This window comes from Macrotis lagotis, chromosome X, assembly GCF_037893015.1.
Source record: "Macrotis lagotis isolate mMagLag1 chromosome X, bilby.v1.9.chrom.fasta, whole genome shotgun sequence".
In the NCBI taxonomy this organism is placed as follows: Eukaryota; Metazoa; Chordata; class Mammalia; order Peramelemorphia; family Peramelidae; genus Macrotis; species Macrotis lagotis.
In genome coordinates, this window is record NC_133666.1 from 656,895,995 (window position 1) to 656,914,755 (window position 18,761).

General features: G+C 41.0%; 1 long non-coding RNA gene across 1 annotated transcript; it reads left to right on the forward strand.

Annotated features, from left to right (window-relative positions):
• Window positions 1-982: 982 nt before the first annotated feature.
• LOC141497688 (uncharacterized) lies at window positions 983-4,378 on the forward strand. The gene is made up of 3 exons (XR_012471410.1): window positions 983-1,095; window positions 2,060-2,192; window positions 4,146-4,378. It is a non-coding gene; the product is annotated as an uncharacterized LOC141497688 (long non-coding RNA).
• Window positions 4,379-18,761: the final 14,383 nt, after the last annotated feature.

Here is an 18,761-nt window from a genome sequence, read left to right on the forward strand (position 1 = left end):
TTCCTAATAAAAAACACTCAGGGTTCACTTGTTCAATGTACACAGACACTGGTAATTTGGGTCCCCAGAGGAATGCTGCTGCTACATTCAAGCTTCTAGGGGGAAACCCTATGGGTGGCTAGTTTCTTAAAAATATTTCATAGCCCCCCACTGGTTATGTGCATCCGATAGAGTCAGTTCTTTAACAAAGGAATCGATTCAAATGTTATAATAAAAAATGATCATTCCATTAAGATTTAGAATGAAGCATGATGTTTCAGATATGTTCAGACCAGGGCAGGATCTAATGAGGGACATCCTCTTCCAAGGTTTTGAACTTCATTCTTCTTTCTATTCAGTCTATTTTTATTTATTATCAAATTTTCTAAACCAGATGTGAGATTTAGAACTTTGTGTTTGGAGGAAAATCATGGGATGACTGTAAAGTGCACTCCCAATCAGAAATACTTCCTATTACATTGTTCCACATCTGAAGGGATCCTCATGATCCTGTGGGCCAATCTTGGGTCTCATTCCAGAAGAGGAAGCTAAAGGATTTGAACTTAGGTCTCTTGAGTAATTAGCACATTGCCATTTGAGGCAGCTAAGCCCAAGCTCTACCAGAGCTAACATGTAATAGTCCCCCAGAGTGGGGCTGTCCCATCTCGTTTTGTCTGTCAGTTCTCCAAGGTCCAAATGTGAGGAGAAAAGGGGGCAACCATATAGAATCAGAGTCTTTTGGAGGTGGCTTCTCAGTGAGGAAGACAAACCCTCCATCCCCAGGGATGTCCAGAACCCCTAAATTCTTACCCAACTAAACTACAATCAAGAGATCCCAGTGAGATTTAGCTGAAACATCAGCTGTGCCAGGACAATTCCATTTGCTTGGTGTCTTGCAAATCTAATCTGACAAGGAAGGGAAGAGAAAACTGACTGTGTAGTATTTGGATCATGGGGTATTCATTCAACAATCATTCACATGTCCCAGGATACATAGGGAATAGCCACAGTGGAGAAGAAGCCTGGCAATGGAGTTACCCAGAAAATCACAGGAGATAGAATTCAATAAAAATACCAGCAACGAAACCAATTCACACGGTATGGCTGATGAACTTGGTAAGTAAAGTCTTAGGCAAGGAATATAATTTGGAATCATAGGTATTGCTAAAACTTGATTGGATGTGGCCAAAGCTTATACTGACTCAGGGGAGTTGATTGTTAAATTTTCAGTGTGAACCTTTACACCCTAGAAAATGGCATCTGTTAACAAACCTGGGCTTGATTAATTGATTTGTTGATTATCTAGACTTAAGAAAGTGACATAGAAAAATGTTAATAATTTGGTTTAAACTTAAAAGTCATGTGCACCTTTTTTTTCTTTTTTGATGAAGCAGAACTAGTCCATTTACTAGTCCATTGTCTGGATAAGACCTATGATTAGAACATGGTTCTCAACTGTATTTTATTCAAAATAAAAACAGGATAGGTGGGGGTCAAGGGTGGGGTGAGTTGAGTGGCATTATAAATTAAGAAGATAATACACTTGGGAGTAAATTCAGAAACCACAGGAGGAAGTATGGAGGAAAGCGTTTAGGTGATCACTAGAAACAGAAGCAGAAATGAAATGATCATTGGAGCATACCACTGACTCCTTGAACAGTAAGAGGAAATAGATAAGGCATTTGAGAAAGAGATCACAAGGCTGGCAGAGAGAAAGAAAGGGGTATAATATAGTAGTCATGGAAGCTTCAATTATTTACATAGCTTGAGCTCTCTGTGACAAAAACAGAGGTGCTAATAATTTCTTAGCTTGCTTTGGTGACAGAAAAATAATAATGATAATAATAATAATAATATAGCAAATATTTACATATTACTTAATATGGAGCAGACACTATAGTAAGCACTCCACAATTGTTAGCTCATTGATCCTTAAAACAATCATAGGAGGTAGTTGCTGTCATTATCATCATTTTACAGATGAGGAAACTGAGGCAGAAGAGGTTAAATAACTTGTCCGGGGCCACATGACTTGTAACTGTCTAAGGCTAGATTTCAATTCAGGTCTTTTTGATTACAGGAACAACATTCTTCCCGTTGTACCAACCAAATTGTCTCAAAATTTCATCTCTCAAAAGGAGGAGGGAAGAATTAATGAAGGCACTATCATTCTGGAGCTGATTCTTACTAATATAGTAAATCAGGCAGCTGAGGTAGGAATGATGGGGATATGGGGAAGTGACTACTAACTACATTTTCAATTCAATTCGATAAACATTGATTAATCATATACAGTGTATCAGATACTATGCTAAGAGCTGGGGATATGGGGAAGCTAGGTGGTGCAATGGGTAGAGCACTGACCCTGAAGTCAGGAGGATCTGAGTTTTAATCCAGCCTCAGATACTTAATAATTACCTAGCTGTGTGATCATGGGCAAGTCACTTAACCCCAATGCCTTGCAAAAAAAAAAAAACCCTAAAAAACCAAAAAACAAACAAAAAACCAATAGGGCAGCTAAGGCTTCTTCTGGAATGTGGAATTTTAGTTGAGATTAAAGGAGTTGAGCATAGCCTGAGCTGAATCCTTGGTCTTGGGAGAGCATATTGTAGAGTCCTAAAGAAAGACAGATGAGAACTCACGCATTAAAATTTTATGGAAGAAGCTAGCTCAGAAGAAATATGAAACTCTAAAGAATGAAATTCTGGGGGAAGCTTAGATGACACAGTAGATTGAACACCACCCTGGATTCAAAAGGACCTGAGTCCAAATCCAGTCTCAGATACTTTCTGACTGTGTGACCCTAGGCAAGTCACTTAACCCCAAGTGTGTATGTGTGTGTGTGTGTGTGTGTGTGTGTGTGTGAGAGAGAGAGAGAGAGAGAGAGAGAGAGAGAGAGAGAGAAATAAAATTCTGAAGACTCAAAGGGAAACAATTCCATTGAGGATGAACTGAGTCATGGAATCTCATAAATGGAAGAGATCTCAGAGAACATCTAATCCAAGGGTTCTCTACCGAGGCTAGTTATATTCTTGGTAAGGATTGGGGGATGAGAAGTTTGCCAAAAGACATAAAAGGAATAATGAGTAAATTACCTTTTCTATTGAAATTCATATTTTATTTTATGTGCCTTTGTATTGGAATTTTAATAATCTAGAATATTTTTTATAAATATTTTATGTATAAATAATTTATATAATTTATTTTCTTTTGTATAAAATAAGAGTGAGAAGGGTTACAGGAACCAAAAAATGAAGGCTAAAACCCTATCACCAGTCCAGCCCATACAGTTGCCTCCAGAAAGGACATGCCAATTGACCATCTTATTGTTCCATTTGCCATTTTTGTGAGGTCCTAGTTCATAGCGACCTTTCTTAGTCACTTACTGCCATATACAGCCCTGCTTAGGCCTAATTGTCACGAATTTTTTCTCTCATAAAGTTTAAATCAAATTTCTCTCTGCAAATTCTGCCCATTACTCCTAAGGGCACCAAGTCAAACAAGTCTGTTCCCTATTCCACAGGACAGTTCTTTTAAATCCACAACTATCTGTGGATTTCCTCTTCTCTCCTCCAGATTAGCCATCAGTCCTCACATATGATGACTTTGAAGCCCTTGACCATCATGACAGCCTCCTCAATATACTCTGTAGCTTATCAAGGTCCTTGCTAGCACATGATAGAACCCTGTACAGAAGCCTGGACTCAGTGGGACCAAGGTAGAGGCTAGCATTCTGGAATTAGAGCTTGAATGAGCCTTACAAGACCTTACTCCAAATCCCTCATTTTATAGATGAATATCTAAGATAAAGAAGAGGAATGTGACTTGCCCCAGGGAATAAATAGCTGTGGTTGAGATTTGAACTCAGGATCTCTGACTCCAAATGAAGCATCCCTTCCAGGGTACCACACTACTTTGCTTCCTAGTCCCAAATACCATGTCCTTCTCAATGCAGCCCAAGATTATATTCTTTTCTTGACTCCTACACTATTCTATTGCTTCCTGTTGAATTTACAATTCACTAAATACCCTTACCTTTTTGCAGAATTGCTACCTCTGGCACTTTTCAAATGTTTTTTTTTTAAATTTAGGTTTTTATTTTGCATTTATTACATGATATTATAATATGAAGTTATTTACATTAATATTTTGCATTTATCCACTAGAGTCCTTGATTCTATCAAATGGTTCAGCATTAGATGATGATATCAGTTTATCAGTGAAAATGACGTTAAAAGAAGAGATATGGCCATCTGATTTGTCCCTTGTACCCTCAGGATCGTGGGACTTTTTCTTCTGATTTGCTGCTGAAGACTTCTCTATGTATTCTCTCTCTGATTAGAATGTGAGCCCCTTGGGAGTAGGGCCTCTCTTTTTAGATTCTCACACTGTTGTTTTTGTATACAGCAAGTATTTAATAAATGCTTTATTGGATCATTCGTTCATCTTTCCCCAGTCAAATTTCATCTTACTGAATTTATCCCACAGTTTTATTCTGGCATGGGATTCGATTGAGCTATATGACCTGGATAAGTCATCAACCTCCCTAAACCATATGGTAAATATGGAAGACTCTAGGGCTTGTGACTCTGAGAAATGGACCTGGGTCTTTGTGTTTTCATTTGGTCTCATTTTCATTTTTCATTCATGGTTTTTATTTTTTTTCCTGTTCTAGGTACCACACATGCGGTCTTTGATCTGATCTGGGAACATAAGATAGTGACCTGGGAGTCTAGGAATCCAGGTCAGATATTATAGCCAGCTTGGCTGAATTTTACCTTGAATTGAACTTGTAGTGGTATGTGACAACTGAGCTAAGATGTTTTCCATTCTACAGCCTCCAAGAATGTGTGTGTGTGTGTGTGTGTGTGTGTGAGAGAGAGAGGGAGAGAGAGAGAGAGAGAGAGAGAGAGAGAGAGAGAGAGAGAGAGAGAGAGAGAGAGAGAGAGAGATTATGGTTATTATTGCTGTATGCCATCTGGTTGAAGGGAACTGGGGGGCTAGTCATTGAGTCCCTAAAATTGGGGAGAAGAGAGACAGCTAAGTACATAGTAGATAGAGCACCAACCCTGAAGTCGGGAGGATCAAATTCAGATACTTACCAGCTGTGAGACCTTAAACGAATCATTTAACCCAGATGACCTCTAAAAAAATAAAATTGAGGGGCCCTCAGTTGATAAGGTGATAGCAGAAGATAATCTCAACCCTGCAGATTATTAGAGAATCTTATGGTGGATAAAACCTAGCAGTTCTAGCCCTGAGAAAGTGGGGCCATGTTATATACTAAACAAGGCAGGTGAGGAGGAGATAGGATCTGGAGAGAGTCAAAGCCAGAATGAGGTGAAGCATTTTAGTACTGCGGTCTTTCCTAAAGTGGTGGTCTGGGGATGGGTCATTCATCAGGGGAGAGTTGACTGAGTGTGGTAATGCAGTAAGAGAAGAAGGAAGTAGAATCTGGAAATGGTCGATCAATAAATCAATCACTAAACATTTATTCAGTGTCCACCCTGTCCCAAGAAATGTGTTAAGTGCTAGGGACATAAAAGGAGGCAAAAGACAGTTCTGCCCTCAAGGAGCTTACAATCTAATGGAAATCAATGGGAGAAATTCTTTCCTTGGCTTCCCTTCAGATTCACTTCAAATCCCACCATCTACCTGTCCTGGTCTTCCCATCAGCTGGTATGTTTTTCTCTCTTAGGTGCCTTCCATTTTCTCTGTATCTTACCCAGTTATTTACTTGGAACCTGTTTATGTGTTCTCTCTTCCATTACAATTTAAGCCCTTTGAAAAGAGGAACTATCCTTATCATTCTTTGTTTCCTCAGCTCTTAGCTTAGTGATTGGTATACAGTAAGCATCATTTAATAAATGCTTGCTGACCAAGTGATCCATAAGAAGGTAACTTAATCTCTCATTGACCTGGACCACTCTCTAAGACTTGAATTTGCAGAAAGGATATTGACTTACATTAATCAAGAGCCTTTGCTCAACCCAGAGGCCCCTGGGTCAATGGAATTACAAATTGTGTCCCTATTGCTAAAGATGAGGCCATTTTAGGAGGGAAGTCATCAGTAGCTGAGAAACCCAAGAAAGATTTCATGTGGGAATTTCCAGTGTTCCCCAAATGTATGAGCCTAGTAATTAATATTCAGAAAAGGAAATGGGGTTACTTTGGTCTAACTTTTTATTCTTCTTTTCCAAATGAAAATCATTCCCTAGATTCCTGCTCTGTCCAGGGTCCTGGGTTTGGGCACCATGGGGTCATACTGAGATGTAGGAGGCTGTCTAACTGCCTACAGAGAAATATGGGAAAGAAAATTACTTTCAAAATGTAGCACAGGAAGGATTAAAAATATAACAAAAATAGTCTCTTATTTGCATAAGAATGAAGACTGTTTTTAAAATTGTTTTATGAGGGTGAATCTCAAAGCAACTCAACCTTATTATATGCACCAAAGTAAAGAACCAGAGTTGACCTATATACAGATTTTTGTAAACATGCAGAAGACTGAGCCAGTGTGTCCAAATAAGCTATTTTCACTTTTACAGAGAATTAAATTACACATACACACGCATAGAAGAATAAAGAAGAGGGTTAAGAAAATTCTTTTATGTGTAACAAATAGATGCAACACTTAATTGCAAAAATCATAATCATAACAAATAATTACCCTTACCTTATTTCCATGTGTGTTATTTGCAGTGGTTTTAGAAATGGGAGTTTGGAGACTTGGGTTTGAATCTGGTTTCTTCCTTGGGCAAATCTCTTTACACCTCAGTTTCTTATCTGTAAAATGAAGGGATCGGAGTGTGATCCCTTCCAATTTCATATCTATGTTACCATAGCAGACATTCATATAGATCTTTACTTATACTACCTGTGCCACAGGATCTCAGTTTCTCCTTGGATCTCAGTTTCCTCATCTGTAAAATAACAGGGAAAGACAGTCCTAAGACTATAATCCATACTCTCATTTGAACTTCAGTAACACTCTTGTAAGGTAGATACTATGATGCTAATTTCCCCATTTTACAGCTGAGAAAACTGAGACTCAAGTCAAATGAAGTAACATGGTCATGATAGGGGAACTACTAAGTGTCAGAGGTGGGATGTAAACCGAAAACTTCTTCACTCCAAGCCCAACATTGTTTCTACCCTGGCAACTGGATTTCAGGAACTTAAAATTTTTTTTAAAATTTATTTAAGGCAATGGGGTTAAGCGACTTGCCCAAGGTCACACAGCTAGACAATTATTAAGTGTCTGAGATCAAATTTGAACTTGGGTCCTTCTGACTCCAGGGCTGGTGCTCTTATCCATTGTGTTCCCTAGCTGCCCCTGGTTTCAGGAACTTTTTAGATTTATAGCCCTTTTATATACTGGTCTCCCTTCTGTGGAAGGAGGAGTAACACAGAAGCCAGATAGTCTTATCATAAATGTAGCTTTGTCAGAAGAGGGATTGGTTTGGGCTGGGCTGGATGGAACTCTAGGGTGGGGACTGACTCATGAATGGTTATACCAAGTGACAATGTGAACCAGTGGAAGACTTTGAGAAGATACACAGACAGTAATGATCCTGGTAGGGAAGAAGTAGCCACATCCCATGTTATCTTCTTGGGCCAAGGTCCCCTTTGTCTCAGGATAGTTGCAGTTCAGGGGCAGAGAAAAGGTTACAAAAAAAAAAGACATATATTAGCAACATAACAGAGCTAAACCCTGGATGGCTTGGCTAGTTGGGGAAGGAATAGAGAAAGAGGTTTGGTCCATGCTTCCATCTTATGTAGGAGATAGTCACAAATCAAATGGTCAAACTTAGGGAATGGTTGCATTATGATATGTGTGTGGGTTTTCTGCTTATACTATGAGATACACCGGACTCAGCATCAGAATATTCAAACTAGGAAAATCAATTGCCCTCTCTGAACCTGAGTTACCTGATTTATAAAATAGTGATAATATGGATACCACATTTTTTTTTACAAGCTAAGTAAAGAAAACTTAAACTTTTAAACTGTAGTCTATTATTTTATTTTTATTATCATAATCATCATCACAATTATTGAAGTGTTGAAAAGTCTGGGATCTGGTTTTACATCTACAGTGAAACTCTCCCAGTCCCTGTTCAGAGGCCTCCATGAATCTATACCAGCTCCTCTGGCTTGTTCCTTCCAGGTGGCATATTGTCCCCTCCCCTCTTATATGTCTGGACTTGGGGGTAGGTTTATGGAATCATAGGTGATGGAACATGATTGGGAGACAGTAGCAAATGATTTGAGGACCTGACTGTGAGACCCAAAACAATGAGCAATGTTGAAAAAGACTCATGGAAATAAAATCTATCTTCTTTTGAAATCAGAAGCATTTGAGTAGGAAGCATGGAGGCAGGCTGGACAAGCAGGTTTTACAGAGATCATGATTCTTTTTCTGTTCCTGGGGCACCATAATTTGAATAACCTGACCCAGATGGCCCCAGAGGGAATCCTAGGAACACAGGTCACCTTGAAGGGGGTGGAAGATGGGACTTTTTACTCTAGCCCCTTGGGAGAAACTGATCCGGCAGGCGGTACACATTGTCCAGGCTGGTTGCTAGGAGAGATGAACATCTGACTGTGTAAATCACTCTGGCCCAATCTGTTCCAGGGGACAGAAATGAACTTGGAAATTTCCAGTGACATTGAGTTTTTGAATGTGGCCATGCCTCTGTGAGACCAGAGAACTAACAGAGAAATTTCAAAACTCAGGGAGGAGACCCTGTGTTTGGCTTGGAAGTAACCTGTACAGACTATTTCCAAGTTTACTCTGGCATAGGAGATAGGCTGCTGAATTTGAAGTTAGAAAAATCTGGTTCATGTCCTACCTATGATACCTATTAGCTGGATATCTCTGAGCTTTAGATAACTCTTCTGTAAAATGACAGGTCATGCTGTCTTTGTAGCTTGTTATGAAGCTTGAATAAGACAGTTCATATAAGAGAGGTAAGATGGTAATAACATTAGATTTGGAGTTAGAATCAAGTCAACAGTATTTATTTAGCACCTACTGTGTACCACACCTGCATTCAAACCTGGGTTCTTCTACTTGTAACCTGTATTATTTTGGGTAAATCATGGGACCTCAGTTTCTTCATCTGTAAAATGAAGCTTTAAACTGGATGACTTCTGAGGTCCCTTCTGGCTCTAAATCTGGCATCTTATGAATTGTGTAAAGAATTAGTTTTGGAAAGAGCAGATGTTTCTGATCAAGATAAAGGAGTTCTGGAACAAACCCTATACCTACAGACCTGGTCCATAACTGGGATGCCATCAACTTACAGTGGCAGAAGCCTGATGCCATCTGCTGGAGAACTGGCGGCTTTTGTGATGCTGTACAAGGTGAAGAAACCATGATAGGTGGATAGGAGGGAACAAGCATTTATTAATTTGCCAGGCACTATGATAAACAGAAAATATCTTCTTCATGGGGCGGCCAGGTGGCGTAGTGGATAAAGCACCGGCCTTGGAGTCAGGAGTACCTGGGTTCAAATCCGGTCTCAGACACTTAATAATTACCTAGCTGTGTGGCCTCGGGCAAGCCACTTAACCCCGTTTGCCTTGCAAAAATAACTAAAAAAAAAATCTTCATTCTTCACAATGACCCTGGGAGATAAATGCTAGTAGGATCCTTAATTTTACAGTTAAGGAAACTGAGGCAGGCAAAGGCTAAGTGACTTGCTCAGGGTCAGACGGGATCTGAGGCTAGATTTGAACTCAGTTCTTCCTGATTCTAGACTCAGAGTTCTACCAACTTTCCCATCTAGGTGTCTTTATTGGGGAGCTTTATCCCTGTCATTTGCTGGGAGTCACAGAGAACTGATAGCAGAGCCAGGAGTGATGCTATTTGGATGGCTGTACATAGGTGTGATAAGGAGCACCTCTGAAAGCCTTACTCATCATTTGAGAAGCTGCATTATAGGTAGCACCTATTAGGTGTTCAGGGCATGACTAAGTGATTGAGGTGATACATGTCTTTGGAGAGACTTGCTCATAAGGCAAGCAATGCATTGTTCTGAGCTGTATTTGCTTTCTGTGACCCATTTAAACAAACCTGTTCCTTCTTGAGCATTGTGAACCCTGTGCTTGCCAGGTGAATCAGTGACCACTCTCAGAGAGGTTTAGGCAATGAAATTCCCAGATTGCCCAGGTGAGGCAACTTGATTCAATAAATATTTATTAATTGCTTTCCATATTTAAAGCATTCTGCTGGGTGCTATAGATACAAAGACAAAACAAAACAAATGTATCCCAGTTCTTAAGAAGCTTACATTCTTGAGAGTGGGAGAAGAAGGAAGATAATTGTAGTATTTATACAGAAAAGTAAATACATGTAATACTGACTGGTACCCATTGCCTGAAGCCAGGTATGTTACATCTCGTTCCCTCCCCCTAGGTTTTCTGTTACCCTTAAGAGAGACTAATGGGGGAATATAGGCTCTCTGCCTAGACTCCAACCCTCACCCATGATGTTCTCTCCAATTATAGGGGTGATTCCCTGAACCCAAATTCCATTTAGCCATTTGACAGTAGGAATAGCTTTTACAAAGGAATATTTACTTCAGAAGATGAGTGAGACATAATATCTGCCTTACCTCACCTCTCTTCTCACCCACCCACCCCTCAGTCTCTGGGAAAGGGAAGGGGATGTAATTCATAGCTTGGCTCAGTTTCTATAAAGCATAGTTCCACTTCTAAGTCCAAACTCTCAGGCTTCAGTCCCAACTACCTTAGGGGCTTCTCAGAGCTTCCCTACCTGGTGGATTGGGTGCACCATTCCATCTCCCAGCTGAATTCCAAGAACCACACATCTTACTCTTCCAATGGGAAACACCCAGCAGTTTCTAGAGTGATAAACTGAGAATGGGAATATGATGGCAACCGTTTGTTCCAGTCATGGATTCCCAGTCTTTTCCTTTAGGAACCTGAAGGGAGGCTGATTTCTTCCTTCTTCTCCCTCTTCCATCTTCTCCCATGTGAAGCTTGATCAGTCCCATGAGTGGGTGGGTGGGGATTCCAAGGAAACTGTAGGAGAATATATATCTCCACCAATACGGGGAGAGTCCTGTACCAATGGGCTTTGGAGCAAGGGTATCCCCAGGGCTTAGCACATAGTTGATTCTTAATAAATGCCTATTGATTGGCTGATCATTCTGTACTTTCAAACCTCTACCCCATGTTCATATTAATCTCCATATGAAGGTCCACAGTTAGGGCAAACACGAGACTCCCCTCTGAGGCCAGAAGGCAAATGAAATCAGCTTGTGAGCCATCATTGGCTAGGAATCACATATCTTTGGGTAGAATATCTGCTTGCCCTGGATGGCTTTCAGGAGAAACCTCAACACCATCCAGGTCATGGCCACAGCCAGGACCACAGAGCTATTTCTTTTCCTTGCAGGCCAGGTCTGCTTTCCCTGGCATGTTCTCCCTGACTCTTTCAACAGCCAGTCCCTACCCTGGCCCCTGGCAGGCAGAATGTCCTTCCCCAGAAAGGCTTCAGGGAGCAATAGTAGAGACTAATGGGAAGCAGATTTAGATAAGTGTTTGTATGTTCAGCATGTATGTTAACATGGGACCAGCCTTGGGCAGGAAATTGTAGTTTTCTTCCTGAAAAATTAAAGATAGACTTCCCTGGGGGCCTCTGGGAGCTGCAGCTGGGGCCATAGCGGAATCCAAGTATTTTGTTCTGAGATCCTCTAAAGGGGCCAGGAGACAGACTGTGAGCAAGCAAGCTGAGGAAACCTTTTATTTGCCTGTGCCCATGGGGGAAATGAGAGGGAGGGGGGACATGCCTTGTTAAGTCCTTGGGCTTTGTTTGAATTGTAGTAGCAGAGTGTGAAAAAACTGTAAAACTGTTTCTTGACAAATATTTTCCAAGTCAAACTGTTCTTGCTCATCCTTGGTCCAGCCAGATGAGTTTTTAGTTATTTGTTGGGTGATGGCATTAGATTCCAAAAAAGATCTTGACAGGCTAGAATTTGGCCAGATAAATTAAACTATCTTTCTCCATGCTGCCTTCTCCTTCCCGTCTGGCTTGTCATTACTAACTCTCATTGTTCTTAGAGTAGGGCAATACATTGCCTTAGAGCTACCCTGAGACTTCTCAGACCAAAATAACCCTCTCTGACCACCACTCCTATTAGACTGTAAGCTCCTTGAGGGCAGGTACTAGCTCTTTTATGGATTTATATCTACAGTGTGTGATGTAGTGCTGGTCACCTATAAAATGCTCAGTAAATACTTTTGCATTCATTCATTCATTCATAAATGTCAAAGTTTTCCAAACCAACTTCATACATTATCCCAGATGAATGGGTGGCTCAATAGGCTTGGCCCACTAGTGATACAGCATCTTGGTTGACTGAATCATATTTGAATAAGGGCAACGAGAAGCTGCTAAGTTCTAGAGGGTGAGCAGGGTATTTGAAAGGCTGCCAAGTCAAGATCATGTCACATGAGACTTGGTGGGCTCAAGTATGGATGTTTAGCCTAAAAGAAGGCAAAAAATATAAGAAAATATAAGGGGAAATTCATTGGCCAACTTCAAGAAGCCAAAGTGTTGTCAGCCTTGAGTCATCCAGGGCAAGCAGATGATGTTCAGTCCTGAGATATGTGATTCCTAGCTAATGATAGCCCACAATATGACTTCATTGTCTTTCTAGCCCCTAGAGGAGAGACCCATGTGTCTTAACCATGATCCTCAGTTTGGAAACTAATGAGAGCATGGGGTAGTGGTTTAAAAAGAACCAAGTACAGATAGGGTTAGGTATAATCAATCAGTCAATGGGCATTTTTTTAAGTTTTTGCAAGGCAATGGGGTTAAGTGACTTGCCCAAGGCCACACAGCTAGGGAATTATTAAGTGTCTGAGGCCGGTGCTCTTTCCACTGCACCACCTAGCCACGCCACAATGGGCATTTATTAAGACTACTATGTGTCAAATATAACCCCTGTCCCAAACTAGGAATCATAATCAGAAGTTATAAAAAATTAGAGTTTTGGGGCAGCTAGGTGGTGTAGTGGATAAAGCAACAGTCCTGGAGTCAGGAGTACCGGGGTTCAAATCCGGTTTCAGACACTTAACAATTCTCTAGCTGTGTGGCGTTGGGCAAGCCACTTAACCCCGTTTGCCTTGCAAAAACCTAGAAAATAAAAAAATAAAAAAAAGAATTAGAGTTTTCCCAGGGAGGATTGGGAAGGCAGTGGTTGGGTACCCTTCCCACTGGAGGGCTAGGTGATGCCAAAAGGGGCTCTCTAGTTCATATAAAGGTTGGACTAGGTACCTTCTGGGGTTTCTTTTCTCTCTGGGATTCTTGGATTCTGGGTAAAAGGGAAACCTCAGCCCAGCCCCTGTCCCTGACTGACACCAATCAATAAGTTAATCTATAAACATCTAAGCACTTAGCCAATATATATATATATATATATATATATATATATATATATATATATATATATATTAAGTGCTTTCTAAATATTGTGCTAAACTCTGGAAACACACACAAAAAGGCAAAAGATAGTCCCTGTCCTGCAGAAGCTCAGTCTAATGGGCTAGAATAACTCTTTACCAGGTTACTACAAGATGAATACAACTTGGCAATAACTGACAGCTGAGTGTTGAGGGTACAAATACCTACAGACGCTGCCTTCAAAGAGCTGCCATTCTTTTTCTTAGGCAATTGGAATTAAGTGACTTGCCCAGGGTCATGCTGCTAGTAAGTGTCTGGGACAGAATTTGAACTCAGGTTTTCCTGACTCCAGTTCAGGTGCTCTATCCACTATGAGGCCACAAACCACATTCTAATCAGGAAGTCAATACATAAAAGGAGGGCTGAAAAGCAGGGAACAGGGAAGCATGATGGGATTCTAGAAAAGTTTTTTAAGTTTTTGCAATGAGGTTAAGTGATTTGCCCAAGGCCACATAGCTAGGGAATTATTAAGTGTCTGAGGCCGGTGCTCTATCCACTGCACTGTTTGGGCAGGAAATTGTATCAATAGTGGAGTAAGCCTATTGAGCCATCCATTCATCTGGGATAATGTATGAAGTTGGTTTGGAAAACTTTGACATTTATGAATTAATGAATGCTAAAGTATTTACTGAGCATTTATAGGTGACCAGCACTATATCACACACACTGTAGATATAAATCCCTAAAAGAGCTAGTACCTGCCCTCAAGGAGCTTACAGTCTAATAAGAGTGGTGGTCAGAGAGGGTTATTTTGGTCTGAGAAGTCTCAGAGTAGCTCTAAGGCAATGAATTGACCTACTCTTTCCCCCAAACAGATTCTGAGAAGGACTTAACATCACAGCATCCCACGGTCATGCACTGTTCAAGTGAGAAGGGACCTCAGAGGCCAATTGATTCAGTCCTTATCTGAACAAGAGTCTCTTCTACTGCATCATTAACAAAAAGACATTCAATTCAAGAAAACAACAAATTAAGTAACTACTTTGTGGGAGACCCGGTGCTAAGCACTGGGGATTCATAGCTAAAAATGAACTAGGGATGGCGGAGCTTATATTCTATTGGGAATGATAGGGGGAGAGGAGACTATAACATGTAAGTAAGGAATAATAACTTTAAAATTGGCAAAGTGCTCTCTCTCTCTAGATAAATATATATTATCTATCTATTTAAATAGATAAATAGATAGATTGATAGATAGATGATAGATAGATACACACACATATCCACACATATTTTCTCTAGATTTGACAATGGAGCTTTGTGGGAGGATACTAAAATTTTTTTTATTATGCCCATTTTACAGATGAGATAACTGAGGCAAGTAGAGGCTAAGTGACTTTCCCAGAGTCTACATAGCTAGTTAATGTCTGAAACTGTACTCAGATCTTCCTGATTCCAGGTCCAATGCACCACTTGCTATCTCCTAACACCACTCACTACCTTCTGAGTTAAGGCAGAGACACTGCTAATATAAATGGGGATGATGATGATGGTAATGTAACAATAACTAACACTGATATCATGCTTTAAGGTTTGTGATTTACAAGTGTCATCTCATTTTATCCTCACAACAACCATGAGACATAGATGTGGTTATTGGTTTGCTTGTTTCTCTTTACTTCTCAAAGAGGACCACTGATTTCAGGAGGCTGATGTCTTGACTTGTGAGTGAACTGGATTTAAGCGAGGCAGGCCTGTGCAAAGTCACCAACCTTACTCTCTCCTCCAGAGTCATCAGAGTCCAATGGCAAGATGCAGAACCGGACATTGGCCCCAGATGCGGTGGAAGACTTTGGTCTTTTTAAGCTGAGGTCCTTCCCAGGTCTCAGTTTGTCTGAGGTAATGTCTATTTAGTGAATAAGGGCTAGGCAAGAATTGAGGGAACGGTGGGAATCAGTCTGGGAGGGAACGATGCTCAAAGTTTCTGACCAGAACCAAGTGCTCTTATTATTCCCATTTTTAAAGAGAGTAAATTGAGACAGAGATTAAGTGACTTTTTCAAGGTCACAGTGGGTAGAGCTCTAAGTGAATATGGGCAAATCAATTTAGCTCTGTTTGCCTCAGTTTCCTCTTCTGAAAAATGGAGATAATAACACATATCTACCTAATAGGGCTCTTATAAAGTTCAAATGAGAGAATATTTATCTAAAAAATGGGAGGAAGGTGGAGAAGTTAGCAGGATGCCTGGCCTTATAGAAATGCCTATTTTTTTCTTTTTCCCCTCAAAATGAGCTTTTTAAGATCAGGAGAGGTAGAGAAAAGGGGGAAAATCCTTCCAAGGGATGAAGAAAATATAAACAAAACTGGAATGACTGGGGTATCAGTCTGGGAGGGTGGTTATTGGGAGAATTGGATGATAAAGTTGGTTAGTTCCAAAGGACCAGATTAGGAAAGGCCTGGAATGGGGAGCAGAGAAGGTTAGACTTCTTGGCAGAGGCTAAGGGAGCCTCAGGCAGGAACTGCAGCCACAAGCCCTTTCCTGGAAGATTGCTGATAATGATGATAATAGGCTAGCTTGGAGACAATAGATTCAGGGGATTTGATAAACTCACTTGTCTTACTAGGAGACTAATCTTTCCTCTTGGCGATGTGGGAGCCTGGGCATGGACCAGCGGGTTCCCTCAACAGAGAAACTCCCAAACTGAATTACTCAAATCCCATCTTCTGGAGGAGGCTTTCCTCAGTATCCCCTAAATCCCTCAACTCTTAGAATCTTCTCTTTAACATTGCTTCCAATTTACCCACCTATTATCTTTTATGTACATACTTGTTTTCATGTAGTCTCCCTCATTAGATTATGAGCCCAGGGAGAGCAGGTTCCCTGTTTTTTCTTTGCATTCCTTTATATCTGTAGTACTGAGGTATAAAGTAAGGGCTTAAAAAATGTTAACTGATTGACTGACAACCAGTTTAGAGGGAAGTAACCAAGACAGTCAGAGGATGGGAGACCATTAAAAAAAAACAAAAGAAAACTGGAGATTGCAAAACTATAGAAAAGAAGATGGGGCAGGGGAAGGGCATAATGGCTCGCTTAAAATATCAGAAGAACGATCACTTGGAAGAGAGATTAGCATGGTTTTATTTGGCCCCATTGGGGCCAAATTAGGAGTAATGGCTTGCAGCTGCTGGGAGTCTGATTTAGACTCAATGAAAGAAACACCAAAAATCCCTTCCTATCCAGGAGAGATAATCCCAACGGGTGCTTTCCAAACGTGGCAAATTCCCTGTCCTTCAGCATAATCAGGTTAAGGTTTGGGGGGTGTCACAGAGGGATTCTGGTTCAAGTGTCTTTTGGATTGGATGATCCCTTCAGATTTTGAGATTCTGGGATTCTAGAATTCTCTGATTCTTTTCTTCAGTCAAAAAATATTCATCAAACACCTTCTATGTTCTGGTCACTAAATGGAAGAAAAAATACATCCCTGTTCTTAAGGACTTCACAATCTGATTACCGGGTTCATGGCTTGCTTCTTGTTCCATGAGGTAGCCATGGAACCTCATGAGGTAGCCATGAAAGGAAGAGAGAAGAAAAAAAGAGCGAAGACTGGAACTTAGAAAGATACCCTTCTTCTATTCTTCCTCTCACCTTTCCTTTCCCTCCTCTCACCATGGTGCCCATAAACCAAGCAGTGAAAACAGCAACCTTGAAAGGATAGATCTACCTCTTAGCACCATCATGAACAGGGATCCTAGCTCTCTGATGATCCACTCAGTGACTGGCATGTTGGCAGATTTCTTCAGACATCTGCCAGTAGGGCATGGACATATAAAGTGGTTGATGGGAGCTTTGTCAGCCAAAAGAGCCTAGGGTGATTTAAGAAATACTGAGTTGAATCAGGAGCCCACCAGCCCAGAGTCCAAGGCCTGGCCTCTGAGGGGAACCTTTGCCACTAGGTGAGAGTCAGTTTTGGAGGTGCTTGCCCTGACTCTCAATTTTATAAAAAACAAAGGAATCCTGGGGAGGGGCTGCCCTGTCAGAACAGGTTAAAAATAGGCTCAACCCTTTCCCCTGCCTGTCTCCTTTAATATAGGGAGGGAAATGTTCTCCAGCCTTCAGGCTCAGGCATGATGTAAGTGCTGTTTATGGAAGGGCTGTAATAATAGAATCACACCAGCCAGGGGCTTTCTCTCTTGAGGCCTCCACCCTGGGAGGGGTGCTGTGCCCAGACTGAGCCCACCCCTGGGGTGGGGGTGAGGAAGGTGAGTAGGTTGATCCCTGGGTGTGTTCCAGAGACTGGATTATATTAAAATCCCAAGGAGGGCAATTGTGGTTAGAAGGTGACCCCAGGTCATGTAACTGGAAAATCCTCCTGTAGGGGCACCATGCTGTGTGGGATAGACTAAATCGGTGGACATACCAGGACAAAAGTTTTAGAATTAGTGAATCTGAACACTGACTTTGACTCATTCCTTTGTGATCTTAGGTGATAACACCCTTCATGGCATTTTTCCCCAACTTGAACTGACTGACAGGTTGGGTTCCCAGTGGGGAAAGGGAAGGGGAAGGGAAAGGGGAAGGGGAAGGGGAAGGAAGGGAATAACCATTTATATAACACCTACTATGGGATAGGCATTATGCTAAGGGATTTTTACAAAACAACTTTGTTAGGTAGGTTAATATTATTATCTCTTCTGTTTTTTGTTACAATTGAGTAAATTGAGCAAATAGTGACTTGCCTAATTAAGAATGAGGTTGGATTTGAACTTGGGTCTTCCTCCATTCCCAGAGGTCTATTCACTATATATCTGGTTGCTTCTCACAACATTAAAACTTTAGAAATTTAATATACTCCTGCCCAAGAGGATCTTCATGAAGTTGAAACATGGCATGATACCTCTCTATCTCATTTATAGTTTGTTTGTATATTGCTTATTGTCTTCCCCATAATATTATGAACTCCATGGGGGCAGGAACTGTCTTTTTTCTCTTTTGTATATCCATTGCTTCATATGGCATTTGGTACACAGAAGGTTCTTTTTTTTTAGGTTTTTGCAAGGCAGATGGGGTTAAGTGGCTTGCCCAAGGCCACACAGCTAGGTCATTATTAAGTATCTGAGACCGGATTTGAACTCAGGTACTCGTGACTCCAGGGCCGGTGCTCTATCCACTGAGCCACCTAGCTGCCCTTGACAGGTTACTCCTTTAGCAGACTGCCTATGAAGAGTCCAGCCTTCCAAAAGTCAAGTAGCCTGGACTCCGAGAGCTGTTCTACCATCATTGGTCACTCCTTGGCTGGGTGCTACTGCACACCCAACAGGCAGAGTGTTACAGTAAAGGCAACAA